Source organism: Bidens hawaiensis, unplaced genomic scaffold, assembly GCF_021521415.1.
Source record: "Bidens hawaiensis isolate Kalapana, Puna unplaced genomic scaffold, B.hawaiensis_p1.1 tig00033929_1, whole genome shotgun sequence".
NCBI classification, from domain to species: Eukaryota; Viridiplantae; Streptophyta; class Magnoliopsida; order Asterales; family Asteraceae; genus Bidens; species Bidens hawaiensis.
The window spans coordinates 118,131-133,553 of NW_027495856.1; positions in this window are offsets into that span (position 1 = coordinate 118,131).

Sequence of the window (15,423 nt, forward strand, 5' to 3'; positions counted from 1 at the left end):
CTTGTACACCTGCTTCATCAGCCAGATTGAACCAAAGAACTATCAAATGGCTCTCAAGAACAGCTCGTGGGTCGAAGCAATGCAAGAAGAGTTAGCCCAGTTCAAGAAGATGGAGGTATGGAATTTGGTTGCAAAACCGAAGAATGTGCATGCGATTGGCACCAAATGGGTTTTCAAATGTAAGAGAGATGAGAAAGGAATAATCATAAGGAACAATGCAAGGCTGGTTGTAAAAGGTTTTAATCAGCAAGAGGGGATCGACTACAATGAAGTGTTTGCGCCCGTGGCAAGATTGGAAGCGATTTGACTGTTTTTGGCATTTGCTGCACACAAGGAGATGATGGTGTTCCAGTTAGACGTGAAAAGTGCATTTCTTAACGGTAAAGTCGATGAGGTTGTGTACGTTGAGCAGCCTCTGGGTTTTCCTGACCCAGACTTTCCTGATCACGTGTACAAGCTAAGTAAAGCGCTATATGGGCTACATCAGGCCCCTCGTGCCTGGTATGCAACTCTATCCGATTACTTGCTTGAGAATGAGTTTGAAAGGGGAAAGATCGATAGCACACTGTTCGTGAAGAGAAAAGGAAGAGACCTTCTTCTGGTTCAAGTCTACGTGGACGACATCATCTTTGTTGCGTCAAAAGTCGCCATGTGTCAGGAGTTTGAAGCCGTCATGAAAAAGAGGTTTGAAATGAGTGCTATGGGTGAACTAACTTTCTTTTTAGGATTGCAGGTTGATCAGAAGAAAGATGGGATGTTCATTCATCAGACTAAATATGTCCAAGACGTTCTCAAATGCTTCAAGATGGAGGACAGCACTGCATTTGATACTCCAGTTTGCGTCAACCATAAATTGGGTACTGATTCAGACAGTGATGCAGACGTGGACCCCACCCAATATCGGGCAATAATAGGTTCTTTAATGTATTTAACTGCATCTAGACCTGATATTATGTGTGCAGTTTGTCTTTGTGCTCGTTTTCAGGCAAACCCAAAGGAATCTCACATGAAAGGTGTGAAGAGGATATTGCGTTATCTCAAAGGCAAGCCTAAGCTAGGGTTGTGGTATACGAAAGGGGGAGACTTGGAGTTAGTCGCCTACATGGATTCTGATTATGGAGGATGCAATCAGAATCGGAAGTCGACAACAGGTGGATGTCAGTTTCTTGGAGGCAGATTAGTGTCATGGCAGTGCAAGAAGCAGACCTCAGTCGCCATTTCTACCTGTGAAGCAGAATACATGGCAGCATCGAACTGCTGCTCCCAGGTTCTTTGGATACAACAGCAATTGCGCGATTACGGTCTGAATTTCACTCATACTCCTATTTGCATAGATAACACTGCTGCTATCTCAGTAACTAACAATCCCGTAAAGCATAGCAAAACTAAACACATTGACATCCGTCATCATTTTATACGGGATTGTGCTGAGAAGAAATTGATAGTGCTCGAAAAGGTTGATTCGTTAGATAATTTCGCTGATTTGTTTACTAAAGCGTTCGACAAAACTCGTTTTCAAAACCTTGTTGAGCTAAATGGGATGATCAATCCCGAGTAACCGTGTTTTTCGTTTTTACTTACAAAAAAAAAAAAACGTCACTATCGCTTAGAATTATGTCGGTTGCTTCAGTTTGAAGAACATATCTTCGGATATGTTTGGTCCTCATTTCTACCTGTAGAGTATGAGGATAGCCATTAACCAGATGACTGAAAGTGACCGGGGCGGTTTATGATGTGTTTTTATTCTTTTGCTGAAAATTAGTCGTTCATACTCAGTTAGAAGGACACATACTTGTATGTGGTTGGTCCAGCTGATCCATTGGATCCTCAGGATAGCCTTTTACCTGAAAACTTTGACTTGATCGGGGCGATAGAATTTAAAATATTTTTTTTATGGGAGATGAAATAATTTTTCAAGTCTACTACTTCGTAAGAAGTGTCTATACAATGTTTAAAAGAAAATTGATCCAACCTTGGAAAGTGATGGACAAACTGATTCTGTGTGCTTAACTAGTGAAGTTATTAGGCCTAAAAGACTTTAGAACAGTCATTGTATGTCATGGTAGCTTTTTATGGTGCGTAAAAGTAGAAGTGATACTAACTAAATCTCCTCGATCTTACGTGGAAACTCCTTAAGAGTTGTGCATGTCTCCATATATATCTTTCCGAATGATAGGCAGAAAAGCGATTATCCAGTCATACACGAGCCCGTGAGTGTTCTGATTCCCGAGAAGATGGTGTGTCAAGAAACTGCAGTGATCCAGATTCGGGACTTGCAGTAGTTTACTTGAAGCTGTGTAAATCTTATTTAAAAAAAAAAAAAATTATTTAAGCCTTCTAAAGCTTATAATGTAATACTTATCAATCATGAGGCAAGAAAGAGAACGGGAAGAAGAGTCTAAAGATCGAAGAGTACTTACTATTTAATCAGACACTACGGGTCGAGGTCAACTCGGGGTGACTTGGGGAAAGCCAAATACGCTTTGAGAATAGATAGGAGACATCTTAATCTCTGAGGTGTTGCCCATTTATATTTTGAGCTTAATTGAACCTAACCCGTATCACAGAAGCGATGAAAACCATTCTTAGTTATTTACCTGCTTACATCCTGTTTCTTTATGTCATAATACAGCTGAACATGGATCTATGTGACAGTCACTTAATTAGTATGATTCCTGTTCGGATCTTTTCTAAAACATGTTGGTCCCCGACTAGACTGAAATTTGATCCCGTGTACTTTATTTCTAAATGTTACTCTACTCATGTCGTTTTATGATTCTATACCCGGTTACTTGGTCTTTGATCGTATCGTTTAACTCTTTAAAGGAAGTTTTAAAAGTTAATTGCAAAATGTTCAAATTATAAGGGTTGGTTTTGTAAAGTTTAATATAGGCGAAGTTATTTAAACAGGCGAAGTTATGGGATAGGCGAAGTTAACCCTAACTTCGCCTGTATAACCTTGACCCTATATAACGAAATTTTTGGTCAAACTCAGTATTATTTTTAAACCCGGCGAACTTATCATCCTTTAACCTCGGCGAAGTTATCTCTCGAATCACGTCTTGTTGTTTTTCTCAGTTTCTAATCCGATTTAAAGGTGTATAGTGTCATCATATTGTATAATCTATGACAATGACGTTAATCAAGGTCGTTTCGACCCGATTTGTGACCCCATTCATTCAAACCCTCAACACCCGTTTTTTAAACTCACTTTTACATGGTCGTAACCGACTTGATCGTCTAGATCTTCATAAAAACATGTTTCTTAGTGTCCACAATCGACAAATTATCCAAAATACACTTTGTTTAGCCTACTGAACTGTTGCCGCTTCAGTTTAGGCGAAGTTATTCCTAACTTCGCCTAAGGTTTAACTTCGCCTTATCCTTTAATTTTAATCAATCAGAGGCGAAGTTGTTTAAGGAGCGAAGTTGTGGTTAGGCGAAGTTAACATTAACTTCGCCTGACTTTTTATATATTATTTTAGCTGTAATCAGGCGAAGTTGTATTAAAGGCGAAGTTATTCACAACTTCGCCCTTTTTCTAACTTCGCCTATACAGAAACAATCATAACTTCGCTCATGGTAAAAGGCGAAGTTGTGATTTGCTTCGACGTTTCTCTAACTTAGACTGTTTTTGTTGCAGAAATGGCAGCTGTAGCTGGAGCAGGTGGTGCAGGTGGTGATGAAGGTGGAGACAACAACCGACAGTTTTTCCCGGGGCATAACATGTACATAACTTTGGACCCGGATGCGAGCGGTGTTGATGATTTCCGCGAAATCATCACGTTTCTTATCCGCTCGCGTATCTTCCACGCTATTACTACAACACTGCCTATCTCTTTGCCAAACGTAGAGGATTTCTGGCAGACAGTGGAATATGATTGTCGAGTCGAGCCCCCAGTTATGCGTGCAACGGTTAACAATCAGGTAGTGCAGTTCTCGTCTGAGCAGATCAGGGTGGCTTTACAGTTTGGGGATGAAACGAGAAATGACCCTACCGACTTCGTGGCTCCATTCAGAGATGGTGCTTTTCTGAGAATGGGCTATTCCGGTCCTTTGGGGGATACTCAGAGACGCAAGGGGTTTTTATTAGACCAATGGCGCTTTCTCATGCACGTGATGATCGTGTGTATGTCAAGGAGAAAGGCTGGTACAGATGGAATCGGTGTGACGTTGCAGTCGGCGATGACTGCACTGACTTACAATAAGCGTTATAGCTTTAGTCAGATGGTGTTCTACGAGATAGACCGTCAAAGACGAGCGGTGGCGCGTGAGAGATTCCTGATGTATCCAAGATTCCTTCAAATGATCTTGAATCACGTTGCTCCCACGTTACCTCAGCGCCGCCCGATTAGATATGTGGAGAGTGTAAGCAAGAGAATCTTCGCTCAGTGTAGATCATCAAGTGCAAGAAGTAAGTCTGAGCTTCGTCCTCGACATACTCCATTGTTTGGGTACTTGATCAATCCCGAGTATGTTGCAGCTCGCGGGGACGAGTTTTGGGATCCGGCACCACAACAGGCTGGAGCACCTCAACCACCACCTGAGGTACAACAAGCTTTACCTGCTGCTCCTGTTGTGGCACCGGAGGAAAATGTAGACCTTGAAGCTGCTTTTGGCGGCCAAGGTTTCTTCGATATGGAACGTGTTGATCCAGAGGAAGAGGTGCAAGTCTCGGTTGCACGGGTTACTAGTGTGGATGTGGCTATGACAGCTACGACAGAGACTGATTCTGACTCTTCAAATGACGATGTGAATGAAGCAAGACAGATTCTGATTACTCAAGAAAGAATTCACGGGAAGAGGAAGAGAGACACCGATGACAGTGATTCGGATTTTGAGGAAGATTTACATCGGTTGGTTCGAAGATCGAGAAGAGAAGAGTGAGTGCAGGTTCGGGAGCTGGTGAGAGCTCAAGGGTGGTTCGTTTCACTCCACCCGCACTGTCTGGTATGACTATGGTTCCTTCATCACTGCCAGTTACAGGGTTAAGCGCCGCGGATGTTCCCTTGGTGACTACCTCATCTTCCTTCGGCATCCCACCCACTACATTCCAGCTCTCGGCTCCGGAGATTGTGTCCTTGCCACCTCCATCTCTTACTCCATCGGAGGTCGTAGCAAGGTTTGTTGAGTCGACAGTTGTTGCCACTGCAGGGTTGTCGGTTACGATACCACCTGCGGTTACGTTTCCACCTGTTTCTGAGGTGCCGGTTACATTGGGAATCCCTCCTCCGTACGCTCAAGACATATCATATATGAGGTTTGATTTTGATGCAACCTTATCCGATTCGGAAAGAATAGCAGCGCTTGAAAGGGTCGTGGCAGAACAATCAAGAGTAAATCTTATCCAGACTCATGCTATTCAGCGCCTCGTTGCGGAGAATCAAATTCAGTAGTCCATCCTGATCGAGCATGGTAAAATATTTGATGCCTTGAAGCAGTTCTTGGCATCTCAGGGGGAGACCAGCTGTAAGGGTGACGAGCTGAGGACAAAAAAGAGAAACGATCGAGACGATGATCCCAATGCATCGAAAGGTGCAGGTGGTGAGTTGCCAAGAACTGAACAAGATCTTGGGACTTCCACATCTCAGGGGGAGTCAACGAGTGCAGCTGGCGGTTCAGGGGGTGATGATGTGGTGGTTGTGGATGCTGAGGAGGTGTTAGATGATGATGATGATGTGTTACCATTGGAAGAGATTGAGAAGATAGGGGCCGAGATCGTGATTGACGATGAAGTTGAAGAAGGAGAGATTGTGGAGGACAATGTTGAACATGAAATTCCAGAAGTTGAAAAGTCAGATTTGGGTCAAGATACGGGATGTGATGAGACAGAATGGGAGGAGCAGCCAATATGGAAAGAAGGCTACACTCAGTGGTTCGTAAAGACTAAGAAACCGGCGGTCCCTACTATGTTCAAGAAAAGTTATAACATCAGGGGTTATGCTGAATCGAAAAAGGGAATTATATGCTGGTTATATGATGAGCAGTTGAGGCTTTTTGTGATTAAACGGTATGATGGGGTTCAGTATTTCAAGAGGTTATTGAGATCGTTGAATACGTTGCCTGAATGTGAAGTGAAGGACTTAGCCAGGTTGGGGTTGATCAACAAGAGTGATGATAACATGGCTAGGATCATTGGAAAGATAGTCTGGAAGGAAAGCATAAAGGAGAAAAAGTTCGAGCTGTTGAAACCACAGAAAGGAAAGCTCGTTGAAGACAAAGACAGAGGAATGAGAGCAGATGGCAAGCCTTGGATGATAATGAAGTATAAGCCGATCCGGTGTCTAAAAGAAGTGCCGATGAAACAAATGCCCAAGGATGTGCTCAAAGATCTGAAATGGTGGTACGTTGATAATGAAACAGCTGAAGCAGTAATGGAGGATGAAGATGAACAAGAGCTGATGAGAGTATATGATCCTAAGCATTTAGTGAATTTGTCTCAAGCTGATATGCAGGTGCTGAACGAGAAAAAGATATTTTACATTCCTGCTTGGAAAGAAGAAGCAAAGAAATATCAAAGAGTAGTTTCAGTTTGTGTACGAGAAGGCGTTCATGCTTGAAGATGGAAGATACAAGATTTTTGAGATTACAAGACACGTGATTGAAGATAGAGATATGAAGCTACTGCCAAGGGGGAGTTTGTTGGTACATGATGTCAGTAGTTCAGTATCTAGTGTCTGTAATCGTTTTATTTGGATGTGTATTGATGTTTAAGCGAACTTGTTTCACAAGTTCGCCTGATATAGGCGAACTTGTGGAACAAGCGAAGTTAGTGACAACTTCGCCTAAACATGTTAGGCGAAGTTGTCGTATGATATATAGGTTTAACCTACGGGTTATTTGTAATTAGTTTTGGTTTAGTTCGTGTAATCGGTGATTGATATATCACGTGTTATTAGTTGCAATACAACGTGTCTTTTGAGTATTGTAACGTGTGTTTGCTTGTGTTTAACGTATATCGATTCTACTCTCGTATCGTCTTACGTAGGGATTCCGCACCTACGTAGAACGAGATATTTCATACAATATATTTATAATATATTGTATGAAAGTCTCCAAGACCGAATTTCTAATCCAATTAAGTGTTTCGACCCGTACGCAGTTTTTTCTCAGGCTCGGTGAACATACCCCTCTGGCAATACTGGCAAAATATCGAACGGGCCACGGGGTAACGTCAGGGCATAATTATTGATCCGATTCTTCCGTATGATGATAAAATATTGTATGGAAGTCTCTAAGACCGAATTTCTGATCCGATTCAGTGGTTCGACCCATACTCAGTTTTTTCTCCGGGTCGGTGAACATACCTCTTTGGCAATACTAGAAAAATTCCGAACGGGCCCCTGGGTGGCGTCAGGGCATAATTATTGATCAGATTCTTTTCTTAGATTAGTAAAATATTGTATGAAAGTCAACAAGACCAAATTTCTGATCAGATTCAGTGGTTTGACCCATACTCAGTTTTTTCTCTGGCGTGAGATCAGGGCATAATTATTGATCCGATTCTTTCGCATGTTTATAAAATACTGTATAGAAGTCTCCAAGACCGAATTTTTCATCCGATTCAGTGGTTCGACCCATACTCAGTTTTGTCTCCGGCTCGGTGAACATACCCCTTTGGCAATACTGGCAAAATTTCGAAAGGGTCGTGGGGTAACATCAGGGCATAATTATTGATCCGATTCTTTCGTATGTTTATAATATATTGTATGGAAGTCTCTAAGACCGAATTTTTTTTCCGATTCAGTGGTTCGACCCATACTCAGTTTTTTCTCTGGCTCGGTGATCATAACCCTATGGCAAAACTGGCAAAATTTCAAACGGGCTGCTGGGTGACGTCAGGGCATAATTATCGATCCGATTCTTTCATAAGGTAACGAAAAATTGTATGGAAGTCACAAAGACCAAATTTTTGATCAGATTCAGTGGTTCGACCCATACTCAGTTTTTTCTCCGGCTCGTTGAACATACCCCTTTGACAATACTTGCAAAATTTCGAACGGGCCCCGGGGTGATGTCAGGGCATAATTATTGATCCGATTCTTTCTTAGGGTAATAAAACATTGTATGGAAGTCACCAAGACCAATATTCTGATCATATTCAGTGGTTCAACCCATACTCAGTTTTTTCTCCGGCTCGGTGAACATACCTCTTTGGCAATACTGTCAAAATTTCGAACGGGCCGTGGGGTGACGTCAGGGCATAATTATTGACCCAATTCTTTCGTATGTTTATAAAATATTGTATAGAAGTCTCCAAGACCGAATTTCTGATCCGATTCGGTGGTTCGACCCATACTCAGTTTTTTCTCCGGCTCGGTGAACATACCCCTTTGCCAATATTGGCAAAATTTAGAACGGGCCCCGGGGTGGCGTAAGGGCACAATTATTGATCCGATTATTTCGTACGTTTATAAAATATTGTATGGAAGTCTCCAAGACCGAATTTCTGATCAGATTCAGTGGTACGACCCATACTCAGTTTTTTCTCCGGCTCCGTGAACATACCCCTTTGACAAACTGGCAAAATTTCGAAAGGGCCGCGGTGTAACGTCAGGGCATAATTATTGATCCGATTAATTCGTATGTGGATAAAATATTCTATGGAAGTCTCTAAGACCGAATTTCTGATCCGATTCAGTGGTTCGACCCATACTCAATTTTTTCTTCGGCTCGGTGAACATACCCCTTTGGCAATACCGGCGAACGGGCCTCGGGGTGGCGTCAGGGCATAATTATTGATCCGATTCTTTCTTAGGTTAATAAAATATTGTATGGAAGTCACCAAGACCAAATTTCCGATCAGATTCAGTGGTTAGACCCATACTTAGTTTTTTCTCCGGCACGGTGAACATACCCTTTCGGCAATACTAGAAAAATTTCGAACGGGCCGCGGGGTGAAGTTAGGGCATAATTACTGATCCGACTCTTTCGCATGTTTATAAAATATTGTATTGAAGTCACCAAGACCGAATTTATGATCCGATTCACTGTTTCGACCCATACTTAGTTTTTCCTCTGACTCGGTGAACATACCCCTTTGACAATACTTGCAAAATTTCGAACGGGCCGCGGGGTGACGTCAGGGCATAATTATTGATCCGATTCTTTCTTAGGATAATAAAATATTGTATGGAAGTCACCAAGACCAAAATTCTGAACAAAATCAATGGTTCGACCCATACTCAGTTTTTTCTCAGGCTCGGTGAACATACCAATTCGGCAATGCTGGCAAAATTTCGAACGGGACGCGGGGTGACGTTAGGGCATAATTATTGATCCGATTCTTTCATATGTTTATAAAATATTGTATGGAAGTCTCTAAGACCGAATATATGATCCGATTTAGTGGTTCGACCCATACTCAGTTTTTTTCTCCGGCTCGGTGAACATACCCCTTTGGCAATACTAGCAAAATTTCGAACGGGCCGCAGGTTGTTTTCAGGGCGTAATTATTGATCTGATTCTTTCAAATGTTTATAAAATACTGTATAGAAGTCTCAGAGACCGAATTTTTTATCCGATTCAGTGGTTCGACCCTTATCCAGTTTTTTCTCCGGCTCGGTGAACATACCCTTTTGACAATACTAGCAAAATTTCGAACAGGCCGCGGGGTGACGTCAGGGCATAATTATTGATCCGATTCTTTCATATGTTTATAAAATATTGTATGGAAGTTTCTAAGACCGAATATGTGATCCGATTTAGTGGTTCGACCCATACTCAGTTTTTTTCTCCTGCTCGGTGAACATACCCCTTTGGCAATACTAGCAAAATTTCCAACGGGCCGCAGGTTGTTGTCAGGGCATAATTATTGATCTGATTCTTTCAAATGTTTATAAAATACTGAATAGAAGTCACAGAGACCGAATTATTTATCCGATTCAGTGGTTCGACCCATATCCAGTTTTTTCTCCGGCTCGGTGAACATACCCTTTTGACAATACTTGCAAAATTTCGAACGGGCCGCGGGTGACGTCAGGGCATAATTATTGATCCGATTCTGTCTTAGGGTTATAAAATATTGTATGGAAGTCTCCAAGACCGAATTTTTGATCCAATTCAGTGATTCGACCCATACTTAGTTTTCTCTCCGGCTCGGTGAACATACCCCTTTGACTATACTTGCAAAATTTCGAACGGGCCGCGGGGTGACGTCGGGGCTTAATTATTGATCCGATTCTTTCTTAGGGTAATAAAATATTTGTATGGAAGTCACCAAGACCAAATTTCTGATCTGATTCAGTGGTTCGATCCATACTCAGTTTTTTCAACAGCTCGGTGAACATACTCCATCCGCAATACTGGCAACATTTCGAATGGGCCGCGGGGTGACGTCTGGGCATAATTGTTGATCTGATTCTTTCGTATGTTTATAAAATATTGTATGAAAGTCTCTAAGACTGAATTTCTGATCCGATCTAGTGGTTCGACCCATACTCAGTTTTTTCTCCGGCTCGGAGAACATACCACTTTGGCAATACGGGTAAAATTTAGAACGGCCCCGGGGTGGTGTCAGGGCATTTTTATTGATCCGATTCTTTCGTATGTTTATAAAATATTGTATGGGAGTCTCTAAGACCGAATTTCCGATCCGATTCAGTAGTTCGACCCATACTCAGTTTTTTCTCCGGCCCGGTGAACATACCCCATTGACAATACTTTCAAAATTCCTAACGGGCTGCGGGGTGACGTCAGGGCATAATTATTGATCCGATTTTTTCTTAGGATAATAAAATATTGAATGGAAGTCACCAAGACCAAATTTATGAGCAGAATCAGTGGTTCGACCCATACTCAGTTTTTTCACCGGCTCGGTGAACATACCCCTTCGGCAATACTGGCAATATTTCGAACATGCCGCGGGGTGACGTTAGATCATAATTATTCATCCGATTCTTTCTTTGGGTAATAAAACATTGTATGGAAGTCACCAAAACCAAATTTCTGATCAGATTCAGTGGTTCGACCCATACTTAGTTCTTTCTCTGGCTCGTTGAACATACCCTTTCGGCAATACTGGAAAAATTTCTAACGGGCCGCGGCGTGACATCAGGACATAGTTGTTGATCCGATTCTTTCGTATGTTTATAAAATATTGTATAGAAGTCTCCAAAACTGAATTTTTGATCCGATTCAGGGGTTCGACCCATACTCAGTTTTTCTCCGGCTCGGTAAACAGACCCCCTTTGGCACTACTGGCAAAATTTCGAACGGGCCGCAGGGTGTTGTCAGGGCATAATTATTGATCTGATTCTTTCAAATGTTTATTAAATACTGTATAGAAGTCTCAGAGACCGAATTTTTTATCCGATTCAGTGGTTCGACTCATATTCAGTTTTTTCTCCGGCTCGGTGAACATACCCCATCCGCAATACTGGCAACATTTCGAATGGGCCGCGGGGTGACGTCTGGGTATAATTATTGATCTGATTCTTTCGTATGTTTATAAAATATTGTATGGAAGTCTCTAAGACTGAATTTCTGATCCGATTCAGTGGTTCGACCCATACTCAGTTTTTCTCCGGCTCGATGAATATACCACTTTGGCAAAATTTAGAATGGCCCCGGGGTGGTTTCAGGGTATATTTATTGATCCGATTCTTTCGTATGTTTATAAAATATTGTATGGGAGTCTCTAAGACCGAATTTCCGATCCGATTCAGTACTTCGACCCTTACTCAGTTTTTTCTCCGGCTCGGTGAACATACCCCATTGACAATACTTGCAAAATTTCGAACGGGCTGCGAGTGACGTTAAGCCATAATTATTGATCCGATTTTTTCTTAGGATAATAAAATATTGAATGGAAGTCACCAAGACCAAATTTCTGATCAGAATCAGTGGTTTGACCCATACTCAGTTTTTTCACCGGCTCGGGGAACATACCCATTCGGCAATACTGACAATATTTCGAACAGGCCGCGGGGTGACGTTAGATCATAATTATTGATCCGATTCTTTCATATGTTTATAAAATATTGTATGGAAGTCTTTAAGAACGAATTTATGATCCGATTCAGTGGTTCGACCCATACTCAGTTTTTTTCTTCGGCTCGGTGAACATAACCCTTTGGCAATACTAGCAAAATTTCGAACGGGCCGCAGGGTGTTGTCAGGGCATAATTATTGATCTGATTCTTTCAAATGTTTATAAAATACTGTATAGAAGTCTCAGAGACCGAATTTTTTATCCGATTCAGTGGTTCGACCCATATTCAGTTTTTTCTCCGGCTCGGTGAGCATACCCCTTTGACAATTCTTGCAAAATTTCGAACGGGCCGCGGGGTGACGTCGGGGCTTAATTATTGACCCGATTCTTTCTTAGGGTAATAAAATATTGTATGGAAGTCACCAAGACCAAATTTCTGATCAGATTCAGTGGTTCGATCCATACTCAGTTTTTTCTCCAGCTCGGTGAACATACCCCCTCCGCAATACTGGCAACATTTGGAATAGGCCGAGGGGTGACGTCTGGGCATAATTTTTGATCTGATTCTTTCGTATGTTTATAAAATATTGTATGGAAGTCTCTAAGACTGAATTTCTGATCCGATTCAGTGATTCGACCCATACTCAGTTTTTTCTCCGGCTCGGTGAACATACCACTTTGGCAATACGGGCAAAATTTAGAACGGCCCCGGGGTGGTGTCAGGGTATATTTATTGATCCGATTCTTTCGTATGTTTATAAAATATTGTATGGGAGTCTCTAAGACCGAATTTCCGATCCGATTCAGTAGTTCGACCCATACTCAGTTTTTTCTCCGGCCCGGTGAACATACCCCATTGACAATACTTTCAAAATTCCTAACGGGCTGCGGGGTGACGTCAGGGCATAATTATTGATCCGATTTTTTCTTTGGATAATAAAATATTGAATGGAAGTCACCAAGACCAAATTTATGAGCAGAATCAGTGGTTCGACCCATACTCAGTTTTTTCACCGGCTCGGTGAACATACCCCTTCGGCAATACTGGCAATATTTCGAACATGCCGCGGGGTGACGTTAGATCATAATTATTCATCCGATTCTTTCTTTGGGTAATAAAACATTGTATGGAAGTCAGCAAGACCAAATTTCTGATCAGATTCAGTGGTTCGAAACATACTTAGTTTTTTCTCCGGCTCGTTGAACATACCCCTTCAGCAATACTGGAAAAATTTCGAACGGGCCGCGGCGTGACATCAGGGCATAGTTATTGATCCGATTCTTTCGTATGTTTATAAAATATTGTATAGAAGTCTACAGGACTAAATTTTTGATCCGATTCAGGGGTTCGACCCATACTCAGTTTTTTCTCCGGCCCGGTAAACAGACCCTTTTGGCACTACTGGCAACATTTCGAACGGGCCTCAGGGTGGCGTCAGGGCATAATTATTGATCCGATTTTTTCTTAGGATAATAAAATATTGTATGGAAGTCACCAAGACCAAATTTCTGAACAGAATCAGTGGTTCGACCCATACGCAGTTTTTTCTCCGGCTCGGTGAACATACCCCTTTGGCAATACCGGCAAAATTCTGAACGGGCCCCGGGGTGGCGTCAGGGCATAATTATTGATCCGATTCTTTCTTAGATTAATAAAATATTGTATGGAAGTCACCAAGACCAAATTTCTGATCAGATTCAGTGGTTCGACCCATACTCAGTTTTTTTCTCCGGCTCGGTGAACATAACCCTTTGGCAATACTAGCAAAATTTCGAACGGGCCGCGGGGTGTTTCAGGGTATAATTATTGATCTGATTCTTTCAAATGTTTATAAAATACTGTATAGAAGTCTCAGAGACCAAATTTTTTATCCGATTCAGTGGTTCGACCCATATTCAGTTTTTTCTCCGGCTCGGTGAACATACCCCTTTGACAATACTTGCAAAATTTCGAACGGGCCGCGGGGTGACGTCAGGGCATAATTATTGATCCGATTCTGTCTTAGGGTTATAAAATATTGTATGGAAGTCTCCAAGACCGAATTTTTGATCCGATTCAGTGATTCGACCCATACTTAGTTTTTTCTCCGGCTCGGTGAACATACCCCTTTGACAATACTTGCAAAATTTCGATCGGGCCGCGGGGTGACGTCGGGGCTTAATTATTGATACGATTCTTTCTTAGGGTAATAAAATATTGTATGGAAGTCACCAAGACCAAATTTTTGATCAGATTCAGTGGTTCGATCCATACTCAGTTTTTTCTCCAGCTCGGTGAACACACCCCCTCTGCAATACTGGCAACATTTCGAATGGGCCGCGGGGTGACGTCTGGACATAATTAATGATCTGATTCTTTCGTATGTTTATAAAATATTGTATGGAAATCTCTAAGACTGAATTTCTGATCCGATTCAGTGGTTCGACCCATACTCAGTTTTTTCTCCGGCTCGGTGAATATACCACTTTGGCAATACGGGCAAAATTTAGAACGGCCCCGGGGTGGTGTCAGGGTATATTTATTGATCCGATTCTTTCGTATGTTTATAAAATATTGTATGGGAGTCTCTAAGACCGAATTTCCGATCCGATTCAGTGGTTAGACCCATACTCAGTTTTTTCTCCGGCTCGGTGAACATACCCCATCGACAATACTTGCAAAATTTCGAACGGGCTGCGGGGTGACGTCAGGGCATAATTATTGATCCGATTTTTTCTTAGGATAATAAAATATTGAATGGAATTCACCAAGACCAAATTTATGATCAGAATCAGTGTTTCGACCCATACTCAGTTTTTCACTGGCTCGGTGAACATACCCCTTCGGCAATACTGGCAATATTTCGAACAGGCCGCGTGGTGACGTTAGATCATAATTATTCATCCGATTCTTTCTTTGGGTAATAAAACATTGTATGGAAGTCACCAAGACCAAATTTCTGATCAGATTCAGTGGTTCGAAACATACTTAGTTTTTTCTCCGGCTCGTTGAACATACCCCTTCAGCAATACTGGCAAAATTTCGAACGGGCCGCGGCTTGACATCAGGGCATAGTTATTGATCCGATTCTTTCGTATGGTTATAAAATATTGTATAGAAGTCTCCAGGACTGAATTTTTGATCCGATTTAGGGGTTCGACCCATTCTCAGTTTTTTTTCCGGCCCGGTAAACAGACCCCTTTGGCACTACTGGCAACATTTAGAACGGGCCTCAGGGTGGCGTCAGGGCATAATTATTGATCCGATTCTTTCTTAGGATAATAAAATATTATATGGAAGTCACCAAGACCAAATTTCTGAACAGAATCAGTGGTTCGACCCATACGCAGTTTTTTCTCCGGCTCGGTGAACATACCCCTTTGGCAATACCGGCAAAATTCCGAACGGGCCCCGGGGTGGCGTCAAGGCATAATTATTGATCCGATTCTTTCTTAGGTTAATAAAATATTGTATGGAAGTCACCAAGACCAAATTTCTGATCAGATTCAGT